This window comes from Misgurnus anguillicaudatus, chromosome 4, assembly GCF_027580225.2.
Source record: "Misgurnus anguillicaudatus chromosome 4, ASM2758022v2, whole genome shotgun sequence".
Classification (NCBI taxonomy): Eukaryota; Metazoa; Chordata; class Actinopteri; order Cypriniformes; family Cobitidae; genus Misgurnus; species Misgurnus anguillicaudatus.
In genome coordinates, this window is record NC_073340.2 from 7348067 (window position 1) to 7363184 (window position 15118).

Genomic DNA, 15118 nt, shown 5'->3' on the forward strand with positions numbered 1-15118 from the left:
GTTCTCACAGAACTAGTAGTGTTGCACACATTAAAGGAGGATCCAAACCCTCATGTGATCAAACTTTATGACAGCTATGAGGATCCGGATTACTTCATACTCGTCATGGAGCGGCCTGATCCTTGCATGACCTTGAATGAGTTTATTAAACTTCAACGAGGTCTGCTGGAATCAACAGCACGCATCCTAATGCGTCAGGCAGTCATGGCTGTAAAACATTGCTTTAAGCATGAGACTTTTCATACTGACCTCCACGCTGGCAACTTCCTCGTGGATAAAAACAACATGCTGCTGAAGCTGATCGACTTTGGGTGCTGTGACCGATTAAGAGACACGGCCTATGCATATGAAGAGTATTTGGGTGAGTTTTTTTTTCATACCATAGTGTAGTGTGGCAATCTGCTTGTAGTGACTTATTGATCATGTGACTCTATCACACAACAACTGTCTTGCTTACAGGGGCACCGGCTTATCGGCCACCTGAGGTCCGCAACAGGGGCAGATACCACGCCATGTCAAGCAGTGTCTGGTCTCTGGGAACTCTGCTCTATTATATGGTTAATGTAAACTTGCCCTTTCCCAAATATGGGCCAGTAACTGAAGGCATGATAAACCACGAGAATGACTATTTAACAAAGCGTAAGTAAACGGCACAAACACAATAGGTCAGTTAAGTCTCTGATCAAATGCACAGTATCTGTGAAAGACAGTCAGTAAACATTATCCGAGCATATGCAGGACTCAGTGCAAGGATTATCCCCCTGCCAAATTGTTTTAATATTTTTGCTTTCACTGCTAAAACAAACATCCTGTAATATACCAGCAGAAAGATGTGATTCATTACTACTTAGCAGTTAGTTAAACTGCCCATATTTTATAAAACTATCATGAGCATTGACCGGTCAGTTTAAAGTTCTGAAAATAGGCTGGATAATATTTGAGCTATACTGAAGATGCATGTTGAGATATAGATTATATTAAACATACATTATATTATTAAAGAAATCTGTAACCTTAAGTTCATGTGATCAGAGACTTTATATAGTCTTTTAATTTAAAATGATGACAATAATGTTTCCACATGCCATAACAGTTTATATGAAGATTATTTTCTTTTCACTACTCACATATCTTAGAAACTTTACTTTAGTGATCAACATTAGTGCTCTTGATTAACCAGATTTATCCTAAAACATGCACAGAGATTCAGGATCTGATTGAGAAGTGCCTGTCCATTGATCCAGCTAAACGACCAACTCTAGACCAGATGTTAGAACATCCCTGGTTTAAAATGGGTGAAGAAGGAGGGATGGTAGGCCATTTAGTCCAACATTATTATGAAATATGAGGTATTGCAGTGGTTCCCCTGTCTGTATTTGGTATAATAACACCTGCTAAATCTGCTTCTTCTAGTCAGCCGAATTCCGTCAGATCATGGATGAACTCACCGACAAAGCCAGTTAGACCACCAAGAAAGCCAGTTAGACCATCAAGAAAGTCAGTAAGACCATTTAGGAAGTCAGACAGACAAATTATCATTGTGTAAATTCTAGAACAGGGGTCTCCAACCTTTTTGTGAGCAAGGGCTACCACAATGGATAAAACATTTTGGTAGCCCTTCTGGGGGGCTACTTTTTGATATAGTCTACTCGAAACCTTTTATTTTATTTTATTTTACTTGTTGAGATGTTTTAATTCAATTCAATTTTATTTATGTAGTGCTTTTCTCAATGGTTAATTGTTTCAAAGTAGCTCTTATATATATATATATATATAAATACTATCGGGGTATGTGAACGGGTATATGCTTTGTTTTGGACAAACTAACTATTGCGGGATAAGTACATTTACTGGAAATTTTATGTGAATGCTTTGTTAAAGAAGAATGTCTTAAGTTTAGATTTAAATTGATCGACTGGGTCTGATACTCGAACATTATTTGGTAAATCATTCCAGAGCTTAGGGACTAAGTAGGAAAAGGATCTACCACCTTTAGACATTTTTGATATTCTAGGGATAATTAAGTGGCCAGAATTTTGTGATCACAGTTTACGTGGTGGATTGTATTCTGATAGTAGTTCTTTAATATACAAGGGCGCTAGGCCATTTAAGGCTTTGTAGGTGATTAGTGATATTTTAAATTGTATCTGATATTTAACTGGTAGCAAGTGTAAAGATTCCAGAATTGGACTTATGTGGTCATACGCGACAGCGTTTTGAACCAGCTGTAACTTGTTTACCTGATTTGCGTGACATCCCCCGAGTAACGAGTTACAATAGTCTATTCTAGAGGTCATAAAAGCGTGGATAAGCTTTTCTGCATCTGATGCAGACATCATATGACGTATTTTTGAAATATTTCTAAGATGGAAGAATGCTGTGTGGCAGACGTTGGAGATATGACTATTGAAAGATAGATTGCTGTCGAACATCATGCCTAAGTTCTTAACCGTGGAAGATGGCCCCACCGTGCAGCCATCTATGGGCAACTTGTAATCTGACATATTATGTTTGGAGCGATTTGGTTCAATATAAAGTATCTCTGTCTTATTGGAGTTTATTATAAGAAAGTTATGTGCCATCCAGTCACTAATATCGCTAATGCAGTCTGTTAGCTTTGAGAGCTGGTGTGTTTCGCTAGGATGTGACGAGATAAAGTAAAGCTGGGTATCATCCGCATAGCAGTGAAAACTTATGTTTCCTGATAATGTCTCCTAGAGGTAACATATATAATAAGAATAGGATAGGACCTAAAACTGATCCCTGTGGTACGCCAAACTTAACCGGGGAGTGATATGACTCTTCCTCATTTACATAAACAAAGTGATAGCGATTGGTTAGATACGCTCTTAACCAGGCTAACGCCTGACCACTGATGGCAACATAGTTTTCTAGTCTATTGAGTAAGATTGTGTGATCTATTGTGTCAAAGGCTGCACTAAGGTCTAGTTATATAAGGATTGAGATTTCACAACGATCGGATGTTAAAAGGAGGTCATTTGTAACTCTAAGCAGTGCTGTCTCTGTGCTATGGTGGGGCCTGAATCCCGATTGGACCTTTTCATACGTACTATTATTCACTAAAAATGCGCATAGCTGGCTTGCCACTACTTTTTCTAATATTTTAGATAGAAAAGGTAGATTTGAGATTGGTCTAAAGTTATTAAACTCTCCCTGATCAAGGTGTGTTTTTTTAATGAGCGGTCTAATAAATGCTAGTTTGAAAGCTGTTGGAACGTATCCTAATTCTAGCGATGAGTTAAAGATATTTAGTACTGGGTCTGACACTACATGAAATACCTCTTTAAGTAATTGTTTGGTGACGGAGTCTTACATACAGGACGATGATTTGGTTGAGAGCTCTTCTATTGTTGTAGCTTTAAATGACTCAAGATGTTCGTATGGTAATCTAGTGTTAAATGTAAAATCTGCGATATAATGTGCTTTCATGCTAAACTCATCAAGAGAGGATGAGAGAGAGATTTTGAATGAACAATGAATCATTGTTTGTTTGTTTGTTTGGTTTTAGGAAAAAACCCATCAAAATCCATTTAAAGAAAAATTACAACATTTTTCCAGACATTGGGGAAGAAGATAAAGAGCCCCTTTTGTTCACTGCTTCGGTAGGAACAAAGTGGTACCTTTCGTACCCTCCCCAGAGCTGAAACCGGGGAATCCGGGAAGGCCAATGATGATCTGGACAATTCAGAGATGAAGACCAGTTCCGGGATGAAGGCTAATGATGATATTTCTCATCCCGTGGCAAAGGCAGACTATGATCTGCTGAATACTACAAAGCCTGAGGATGTATCGTCCGCCCCCCAGCATTACACTGGCACTTCTTCCATCAGTATTCCTCAGTTTGTCATCCTGAGGGCAGATACCAGTCTGCATATTGTGGATTTTAGCGAAGACGATTCAGTCGATACTGTGCTGAATGCTCGCACCAATCCTGCCAATCCCAAGCCAAAGAAGCCAACCTCATCTACTAGCGGTGAGTCTACTGTCATTGTTTACCTTCCTGCTGTTGTAGTTTATTTAAATCAATCAAAGTTTTTGTGTTTTTCATGATCTGTGCTTTTTGATTATGATATTGATACAGATGAGGTGCTTGGGGCGATTGGCTTTACCAGCAGGATGTACCCAAAAAGCCATGAATCTGATGGCAAACAGGTAACAAACTCAAATTATCATTGATGTGTAAATTCTAGAGCAGGGGTCTCCAACGGATAAAACATTTTGTTAACCCTTCTGGAGGGCTACTTTTTGATATAGTTTAAACTTTTTTGTTTATTTTATTTTACTTGTTGATAAAGGGTTTCATTAATCCATTGCCAATTTTAAGACTGGCACCATTCCCAAGACAAAGGGTTTTATTAATCCATATGAACCCAAGGAGAAGATGGACACCAACCCTGCCAATCCCAAGCCAAAGAAGCCAACCTCATCTACTAGCGGTGAGTCTACTGTCATTGTTCCCTTTCCTGCTGTTGTAGTTTATTTAAATCAATCAAAGTTTTTGTGTTTTTTATGACCTGTGCTTTCTGATCATAATATTGATACAGATGAGATGCTTGGGGCGATTGGCTTTACCAGCAAGGTGTACCAAGAAAGAGAAGACTCCGATGGCAAACAGGTAACAAACTCAAATTATCATTGATGTGTAAATTCTAGAGCAGGAGTCTCCAACCTTTTTGTGAGCAAGGGCTACCATAATGGATAAAACATCACAGACTATGTGCCCTTCAAGGGTGCATGGAAAATGCCCAGACTTTAGATTCTCAAAGCTTGAAAGTTATGTGTACAGTGTCGCAAGCATATTTTTCATGTTTTTTTTTTTTTTGTATTTGCAGGCTATAAAGCAAGTTTGGGAATGGAAACATAATCCTTACACTGATATTGTAAGTTATCAAAACAAGTCTGTGAAAAGATAATTTCTTTATGTAATATTATTTATTTATGCATAAATGTGTTATAAATATATATATATTTAGTTGATTAAGTGCTTATCGCTGTAAGATTGATAGAAATTTGTAGACAGATATGATATCTATTTTATCTTAATTTTATCAGAAGGTTAACAACAATTCAAATTATGCCAATTTTAAGACTGGCACCATTCCCAAGACAAAGGGTTTTATTAATCCATATGAACCCAAGGAGAAGACGGACCCCAACCCTGCCAAACCCAAGCCAAAGAAGCCAACCTCATCTACTAGCGGTGAGTCTACTGTCATTGTTCCCTTTCCTGCTGTTGTAGTTTATTTAAATCAATCAAAGTTTTTGTGTTTTTCATGATCTGTGCTTTCTGATTACAATATCGATTCAGATGAGGAGCTTGGTGCGATTGGCTTTACCAGCAGGATGTGCCAAAAAAGCCATGAATCTGATGGCAAACAGGTAACAAACTCAAATTATCATTGATGTGTAAATTCTAGAGCAGGAGTCTCCAACCTCTTAGTGAGCAAGGGCTACCATAATAGATAAAACATCACAGACTATGTGCCGTACCTTTCGCTAAGGGCCCTTCAAGGCTGTATGGAAAATGCCCAGATTTTAGATTCTCAAAGCTTGAAAGTTATGTGTAGAATGTCAGGTGAAAAAATAAACTCGCAAGCATATTTTTCATGGTTTTTTTTGTATTTGCAGGTCGCCATAAAGCAATTTTGGGAATGGAAACATAATCCTTACACTGATATTGTAATTTATCAAAACAAGTCTGTGAAAAGATAATTTCTTTATGTAATATTATTTATTTATGCATTGATGCTTATCGCTGTAAGATTGGTTGAAATTTGTAGACAGATGATATCTATTTTATCTTAATTTTATCATAAGGTTAACAACAATTCAAATGATGCCAATTTTAAGACTGGCACCATTCCCAAGACAAAGGGTTTTATTAATCCATATGAACCCAAGGAGAAGACGGACGCCAACCCTGCCAAACCCAAGCCAAAGAAGCTAACCTCATCTACTAGCGGTGAGTCTACTGTCATTGTTTCCTTTCCTGCTGTTGGAGTTCATTTAAATCAATCAAAGTTTTTGTGTTTTTCATGATCTGTGCTTTCTGATTATAATATTGATTCAGATGAGTTGGTTGGGGCGATTGGCTTTACCAGCAAGGTGTATCGAGAAAGAGAAGACTCCGATGGCAAACAGGTAACAAACTCAAATTTCTTTCAGCAAACATTGTGCTCTTTACATAAAGATTTATGTTTACTCAAAACATTAACCGAGTTAACCGATTGTAGATTCTCAAAGCTTGAAAGTTATGTGCAGAGTGTCAGGTGAGAAATAAACTTGCAAGCATATTTTTCATGTTTCTTTCTGTATTTGCAGGTCAACATCAAGCAAGTTTCAAAATGGACCCGTAACCCTTGCATTAATATTGTAAGTTATCAAAACAAGTTTGTGAAAAACATTGTTTTATGTAATTATATTATTTATTTATTTAAATATAGTGCTTATTGCTTTAAATAGAAATGTGTGGACATAATTGATATGTATTTTATCTTAATTTTATCAGAAGGCTGACAATAATCCAGGCAATGCCAAATTAAAGACTGGCACCATTCCCAAGGCAAAGGCTGGCACCGGTGTTGGCAATCCAGTTCGAAAACCTATTGCTATTCCCTGTGGTATCATGGTGAAGGCAGACCCCAAACCTGCCATCCCCAAAAAGACGGCTGTTTTTCATAATCGTGATAAGAAGGTGAAGGCAGTAACCAAACCTGCCATTCCAAAGAAGACAGCTGATACCGAGGTGAAAGCAGATAGCGAGGAGGTTGATCCGGCACACAGTGAGTCTACTGTTATGATTACTCTAAATTGGTGGATCTTAATCGTTTTGATGGCCTCTTATTTTCCACAGAAATATTTGACGGATCCCCTACTCACCATATAGAAATATACAGATATGTTTTAGCTTATTTCATTGCTTGTTTTAAATCCTTTTAAATCTGACATATTATGTTTGGAGTGATTTGGTTCAATAAAAAGTATCTCTGTCTTATTGGAGTTTATTATAAGTAAGTTATTTGCCATCCAGTCACTAATATCACTAATGCAGTCTGTTAGCTTAGAGAGCTGGTGTGTTTTGCTAGGATGTGACGAGATAAAGTAAAGCTGGATATCATTCGCATAGCAGTGAAAACTTATGTTTCCTGATAATGTCTCCTAGAGGTAACATATATAACAAGAATAGGATAGGACCTAAAACTGATCCCTGTGGTACGCCATACTTAACCGGGGAGTGATATGACTCTTCCTCATTTACATAAACAAAGTGATAGCGATTGGTTAGATACGATCTATACCAGGCTAACGCCTGACCACTGATGCCAACATAGTTTTCTAGTCTATTGAGTAAGATTGTGTGATCTATTGTGTCAAAGGCTGCACTAAGGTCTAGTTATATAAGGATTGAGATTTCACCACGATCGGATGTTAAAAGGAGGTAATTTGTAACTCTAAGCAGTGCTGTCTCTGTGCTATGGTGGGGCCTGAATCCTGATTGGAACTTTTCATATGTATTATTATTTTCTACGAATGTGCGTAGCTGGCTTGCCACTACTTTTTCTAATATTTTAGATAGAAAAGGTAGATTTGAGATTGGTCTAAAGTTATTAAGATCTCCCTGATCAAGGTGTGTTTTTTTAATGAGCGGTCTAATAACTGCCTGGAGTCTTACATACAGGACGATGATTTGGATGAGAGCTCTTCTATTGTTGTAGCTTTAAATGACTCAAGATGTTCGTATGGTAATCTAGTGTTAAATGTAAAATCTGCGATATAATGTGCTTTCATGCTAAACTCATCAAGAGAGGGTGAGAGAGAGATTTTGAATGAACAATGAATCATTGTTTGTTGGTTTGTTTGTTTGTTTTTAGGGAAAAAAACCATCAAAATCTATTAAAAGAAAAATTACAACATTTTTCCAGACATTGGGGAAGAAGATAAAGAGCCCCTTTGTTCACTGCTTCGGGAGGAACAAAGAAGTACCTTTCATACCCTCCCCAGAGCTGAAACCGAGGAATTCGGGGAAGGCCAATGATGATCTGGACAAATCAGAGATGAAGATCAGTTCCAGGATGAAGGCTGATGACGATATTGCCCATCCCGTGGCAAAGGCAGACTATGATCTGCCGAATACTACAAAGACTAATGATGTATCGTCCAACCCCCAGCATTACACTGGCACTTATTTCACCGGTGATGGACTTAGGGCGCACTCACATTATCCAAACCAAACCATGCCCCAGCGCGATTGTCACGCCTCCCTACTCCCCCAGGTGCACGCACTCACACTGTACTTTTTATCGTTCCGAGTCCGGGCGTGCTTTCGTCATTAAGATGCGATTGTTTTGAAAAAAGGAGGAAGTAAAGCTCTCTCTCAACCCTGGAACCCACCGTAATGATAAGTCTGTTCGTTTGGTGTCGTTTGGTGCGCGATTACAGACAGCCCTCTCACATGTCATCATATTGCTTAGTTGATCTGTCACATGCGCAGCGCGTACATTCACGTAACCCCGCTGCGCGCATCAAAAGGTTTGTACGGAGGCAGATGAAGGTGAGTGGTCGCGCAAGTGACGTCTTCACCTTTTGAAAATGAGCCCAAGTGAACCGCACTCCGGCCCACCTCTGCAACCCGGCCGCGGCGCAATTAACCAATCCGCGCCCGGGCGCGGAACAGAGCGATCACACTAGTCAAACAAACCAGGCTTTGGGTGTCAAACGCGCCCGAGCGCGGTTTGGTTTGGATAGTGTGAGTGCGCCCTTAAGGCTACCGATGACCAAGCCTTAACCAAGCTGGGGACAGAGAAACGTCTGACCAATTTCGGCTTGAACTCTGATCCCAGTTCAGCCGAGCCTCAGATGACTGCCATTTATTTGGTCAGCGACGAAACAACCTTTACTATCTTGAGAGCAGACACCAGTCTGCATATTTTGGATTTTTGCGAAGACGATTCGGTCAATACCGTGCTGAATGCTCGCACCAACCCTGCCAATCCCAAGCCAAAGAAGCCAACCTCATCTACTAGCGGTGAGTCTACTGTCATTGTTTACCTTCCTGCTTTTGGAGTTCATTTAAATCAATCAAAGTTTTTGTGTTTTTCATGATCTGTGCTTTCTGATTATGATATTGATACAGATAAGGTGCTTGGGGCGATTGGCTTTACCAGGAGGATGTACCAAGAAAGAGAAGACTCCGATGGCAAACAGGTAACAAAATCAAATTTCTTTCAGCAAACATTGTGTTCTTTACATAAAGATTTATGTTTATTAAAAACATTAACCGAGTTAACCGATTGTATGAATTTATCAGGTAGATCTTGTCAGCTTTATCATTTTAAAAGTAGATTTAATGTTTATGCTTAAAAAAGTGCATATAGCTGCTAATTGTATTTGTTGTTTGCTGATTTTCAAAAATAAAACTTGTTAAAATGTTTTCAGTGTGTGTATCAGTTCTTTTTGAACATTTCCATCTCAATTTAAGAAAACCATGATAATATTGATAACCGTGATAACTTTGGTCACTATAATCATGATATGAAATTTTCTAACCGTCCCATCCCTACTTGCAAGTATATTTTTCATGTTTCTTTCTGTATTTGCAGGTCACCATCAAGCAAGTTTCAAAATGGACCCGTAACCCTTGCATTGATATTGTAAGTTATCAAAACAAGTTGGTGAAAAACATATTATTTTATGTAATTTATTTAAATATAGTGCTTATTGCTTTAAATAGAAATGTGTAGACATATATGTATTTTATCTTAATTTTATCAGAAGTCTGACAATAATCCAGGCGATGCCAAATTAAAGACTGGCACCATTCCCAAGGCAAAGGCTGGCACCGGTGTTGGCAATCCAGTTCGAAAACCTATTGTTGTTCCATGTAGACAGACAACAAACCTGCAGTTCCCAAGAAGACGGCTGGTTTTCATCCACGTGATACCGAGGTGAAAGCAGATAGCGAGGAGGTCGATCCGGCACACAGTGAGTCTACTGTTATGATTACTCTAAATTGGTGGATCTTAATCGTTTTGATGGCCTCTTGTTTTCCACAGAAATATTTGACAGCTCCTCTACTCACCATATAGAAATATACAGATATGTTTTAGCTTATTTCATTGCTTGTTTTATCTTGTTTTAAATCCTTTCAAGTCATCTTATGGCCCCTTTGGAAGTCTTTTGGGCCTGTCCTTTAGAAACAACGCTGTAAGGATGGGTTGCAATAACAAACCCCTGATTTGCTCTAAACTCTGCTTAACTTTATTCTTGTTGGTCAACTCATAAACATGAAATGTGGCATTGTTGCTGTTTGAGTTCTTATACTAAATCAAAGGTTCTAGCAATCGCATACATTTTCATGTTTTCTGTCTGTTTTTCAGGAACCTTGTGTCATGATTATTGTATTGATACAGATAATCCGCTTTGTAAAGGTAGCTTTGGCACTGTGTTTCCGGGGACCAGTAAAGCCGATGGCAAACCGGTAGGGCACTCAAACTTATTTCAACAAACATTTTGCTCTGTACAGATTTAAAGAGCAACTTATTAACAACTAATGTTTTTCTTCAGCCTGGATCTGGATTGGTTCTTACAGAACTAGCAGTGTTGCTCAAGTTAAAGGAAAATCCAAACCCTTATGTGATCAAACTTTATGACAGCTACAGATGTGGCCTTTAAAAACGCGTGTTTTCTCCCGCGGCATTCGCCAATTCATCTCACGGAGTCTCGCAGAATTCTGCAAGTGCTTTCGGGGGGGCTACTTTCCCTTTTCCCTTAATGTGTTTCGCTTCACAGAATATCCACCAGGTGGCGCATAAAAGTGTATGCTTTGTCATTGCGGTTGTTTCCAGAAGTTAATAAGGGCTTTGCTGAATATATAACATTGCTATTAAAACAGCAAAGTGACGTCAACCCCTTCTTGCCAGCATAACAGCGCATACAACTAATAAGACGTGCAATGCGCATTTATACTAAAGTGCAACAGAGACCCTTACGAAAATAAACCATGGGTTTATTGTGGTAAAAGTGTAGTAATCATGTTTTTTTTGGTGTATTGATTACTACGGGTTTACTACACTTACCATGGTACACCTTTATACACCTTTCTGCTTTGTTTAAATTGACAAGCATTTTATTCGCCACTGTCAACACGGTTTGTGATTGATTTACTGATTTATTACAGAAACTTGTCAGAAGCAAAGCTGTTGTACTAAGCATCTTTAAATATATGTTTTGAAGTAAAAAATGTTGTAAAAAATATATTAGCATTCTTATGTATGAAGAATAACAATATGATACATTTATATTGCGCTAAAATGCTTTACATATGGAAAGAGGAATTATTCTCAACCATGGGCGGCGCCAGAGGTGGGCTAGCGGGGCTTGAGCCCCGGACCTATTTTGTAAAGCCCCGATTGTTATAATATGGGCGTAACTAATTTTAATCTGTTAAAATATTTTCTATTACAGCCGAACTGTAAATCTCTCGTCAAGAACTGTCAACTTGCTCGTTTGATTATTCATGTAGACGGTTAAAAACACGTCTTATAGACCTTTCTTTTCCCTTCCAAAGCGCGTGAGAGGTGGCGCGTCTTTCGTTGCTACTGTACGCAACCATGAGCACGCTCTCCGTGACGGCAAGTGACTGAATGCGTGATCGGATTTGAATTGCTCATATTCAGGGAACTACACTGCGACCAAAATGGTCGCATATGCAACCTTTTGAACTGCCGATGCGACCCTAATTTTTAATGGGTCGCAAATGTGCTACCTAATGTTTTAGACAATATGCTATGATTTACTATGAGCATTTATTAAAACAGAACTGTGGATTTTAAGAATACGTTTTATAACGTGCTCTGAGCCTTCAACAAGTTGGCTTCATTTTGCGTGAAAGCACGTTGTGTCTATCCCTATGAGTCTGCATTCGCATGCGTTCGCGTGCTCTCTGTTTCTCAATGAATTGGGTGTGACGCGAAGCAAGCTCAGCCCACGTTTACATGGAAACGATCTGAAAAGAAACCGCAAAAGTGGCGTTGCGTTATCACTTTTTATTTCGCGTTTATACATGCATTTTGAGGGGGAAATCTGCGTGCATATTGTGACGCAAAAGTGTGTGATTTTCGATGTAGTATGCACTCCAGGCGGCTAGGTGGCAATGTGAAGCACTGACACACAACAACACCCAGTCCGTGAGCCTGCGTACAACCTTCTTCCTGGTTCTCCCAGGTCTCGTCCAAAGCCGTCTGGTTTGCCTCCGACGAATTGGCGCATCAACAGTTTCACTGAGGTAATTAATGCGCCTTCTCTGATCAGTAATACTAGCTGTGAATAATTCGTACAACTGCTGGAAAGACTTGTATATTTATCAGAGCTGCTATGGCAACTTGAAGGTCCGACGTATGGAAATAATCTGACATGTTTGTTGTTATTTTCCTGAACTGGCGCATGCCTGTGACGTAAACGCGTACGCGACGAGAGCCACCGTGAGCAGACTAATGAAATGAAATTTAGGAAAATTTAATGAAATTTAATGTGAAATTAATATTAATTTTCAATAAATCAAAGTATTGTGTTGTGTCACACATTATTAGTTCTTCGTCACATGTATAGTAGTAGACCATTATTTGTCAGTGGTTAATGATTGCCCTTTTCACCGGCTACCACCACAAGTAAATTTCAGATCTGTGGGAAACACTGCAACGTTTAAGAAAACAAGAAGGCATGTGGTTTAAAATATGGCAAGTAAAATAAAAAGCATATCTGTATGCAATACAGTTTCATTATTGTTCATTATTATCCAGAGCGCCTTGATGTAACTTGAAAAAATATGTGCGACCAAATCATATTTTGCGCCAGTAATCAGTGTTCGAATTGAAGGGGGTCTGGGGGGGTCCTGGACCTGCCATAAGCCTCGAGGGACCCCCCATAAACCACAAAAATATAAATTAGGGGGGTCCCCTGTTTTTTATTAAAATTAATATACAACGTGAATTTAAAATTCTCATGTTGCGCTGTCACAAAGCGATAGGCTGCTGTCCGTTATTTGTCCCAATTTTACAATAAACTAATTCAAATGATTTCAGTCTGAATAAATAAATAAATATTCTTCTCAAACTATTATTTCATAACAGTGGCGAGACTACACAATCAAATTGACAGCTGGTCCACCAAGTCAAAAGAAACACAAAATATTTTATTGGGAAAGCAGAAGAAATCACGCATAAATGATAATAAATTAGCCTAGTGTCTTTTTAAAACGAATCGCTCAAATACGCATCATTCAGAAATAAATAACTATTTATAGAAAGCTTATCTTTTGCATGTGTGGTTTTAAACCTTGCAAGTGTTAACATGCAAGCGATTTTAAACAATTTGAGCGCAAGATGTTAAAGTAAGCTCAGCTGTTTTGTGTGTGCACAGGCAATGACGCGCACACATACTCAAATGGACGCACACTCATAAGCGGACGCACAGAGATGCGCATTTCTAAAGCATGCAAACACAAAATTATTTTGAAATACCACAGTCTTGGCACCTATTCTCATAAAAACATTCAATTATGTCTTAAAGTAAGTGCAAACAGTTCAGAAAGAAGTCAAATCTGTGTTCTTATCTGCTTGTGTTTCTGTCATTTATATTAATAAAAAAAAAAAGGAAAATCACTTCTGTATCTTTAAAAAGATTAATTATATTTCATTTATACGATGAAGAAGACAGTGTTATTATTAATTTGATTATATTTATGTACCTAAATGCTACTGTTAGATCTTTATTTGTACCTTTTTTCTTTTCTATTTTTATATGCTCATCATTTCTTATTATTTTATTTTCCTAGCCCCAGTTTTGCTGATCCGAAAATTATTTGATCTATGATTTAAAAACGCAATGTAATCCATTTAACTACTACTAGTAAAAATATGTAATTTGAGAGTAGGCATTGAGGTCCACCCTATTTCACCCCTATTCTGTTTAAAATTTCTGGCCTCGCCACTGTTTCACATTAATTTGAGGGGTAAAAATGGTTTGAGTTAAGGGTAACTTGGGGTTTCTTTGATTAAAACCAGGATCAGATGATTGTTGATCCAGGATCAAATCTTACCTTTTGAAATCACAGCAACCCTATAATGATGGGGGGGCTTGGCCAGGGGGTGGGGCATAAGTAGGGGACCCCCCATAAACTTTGACATAATTCGAACACTGCCAGTAACTGAAAAAGTTGGTAGCGCAAGTGCCACCAGTGGAAAAGGCTAGTTAATAAAGGTTAGTTCCCTGTGTCGTCATGCACCACATGTCAATCATATCATTGCCACCATGCAATCAGTTAATCTTGTCGGGACTTTGGAGTTTTCGTCTAGAGATGATCTGTTACTCTGTCTGTGGGGTTACTCAGCTGTTACTCAAAGAGCTGCGCGGGGTTAGTTCACGCCAAGTCACAGCTTCAATGGCAACACCTCATATACTGTAGAGATGGAGATGTAACACATACTAAACCACGGATTAAAAATAGAGTCATCAGTGCCCATGTTAAGAAAAGAGGAAAGATAAGGAGAAAGGTGCAAAAAATAAAAGACTGTATGCTATGAAGCTCACTCATCTCAATATAAGAATTATATGAAGTATATATCATTATGTTGCTTGCTGTGTCTGTGCTTAAGTTACTCAGAGCAGTAGCCTTATTTATTTTTACAGAGATTGAACATAACCAAGTCAAGTCTGTAACTTAAAAAATCCTAATTAAATCAAAACAGAAACACTACCTGGTTGCAGAAAATGTATAATCATTAATACATTCATACTCAGGAATTTAATGTGTTAGTTTAGTGCCAAGTTTTAATATAAAGTTATTTAAAATAAGGTTAAGAAAATGTTAATGCTGTTAAATATACAGTGCAATATAAATAGAAATAATAGAAAAATATGTAATTTACATAAATATTGTGTATTTTATGTAGGGCTGTCAATAGATTCAAATATTTAATCGTGATTAATCGCATGATTTCATGAGTTAACTCGCGATTAATCGCAAATTAATCGCACATTTTTATCTTTTCTAAATTTACCTAAATGTAACACTTTTCAAGTTTTTAATGCTCTAATCAGC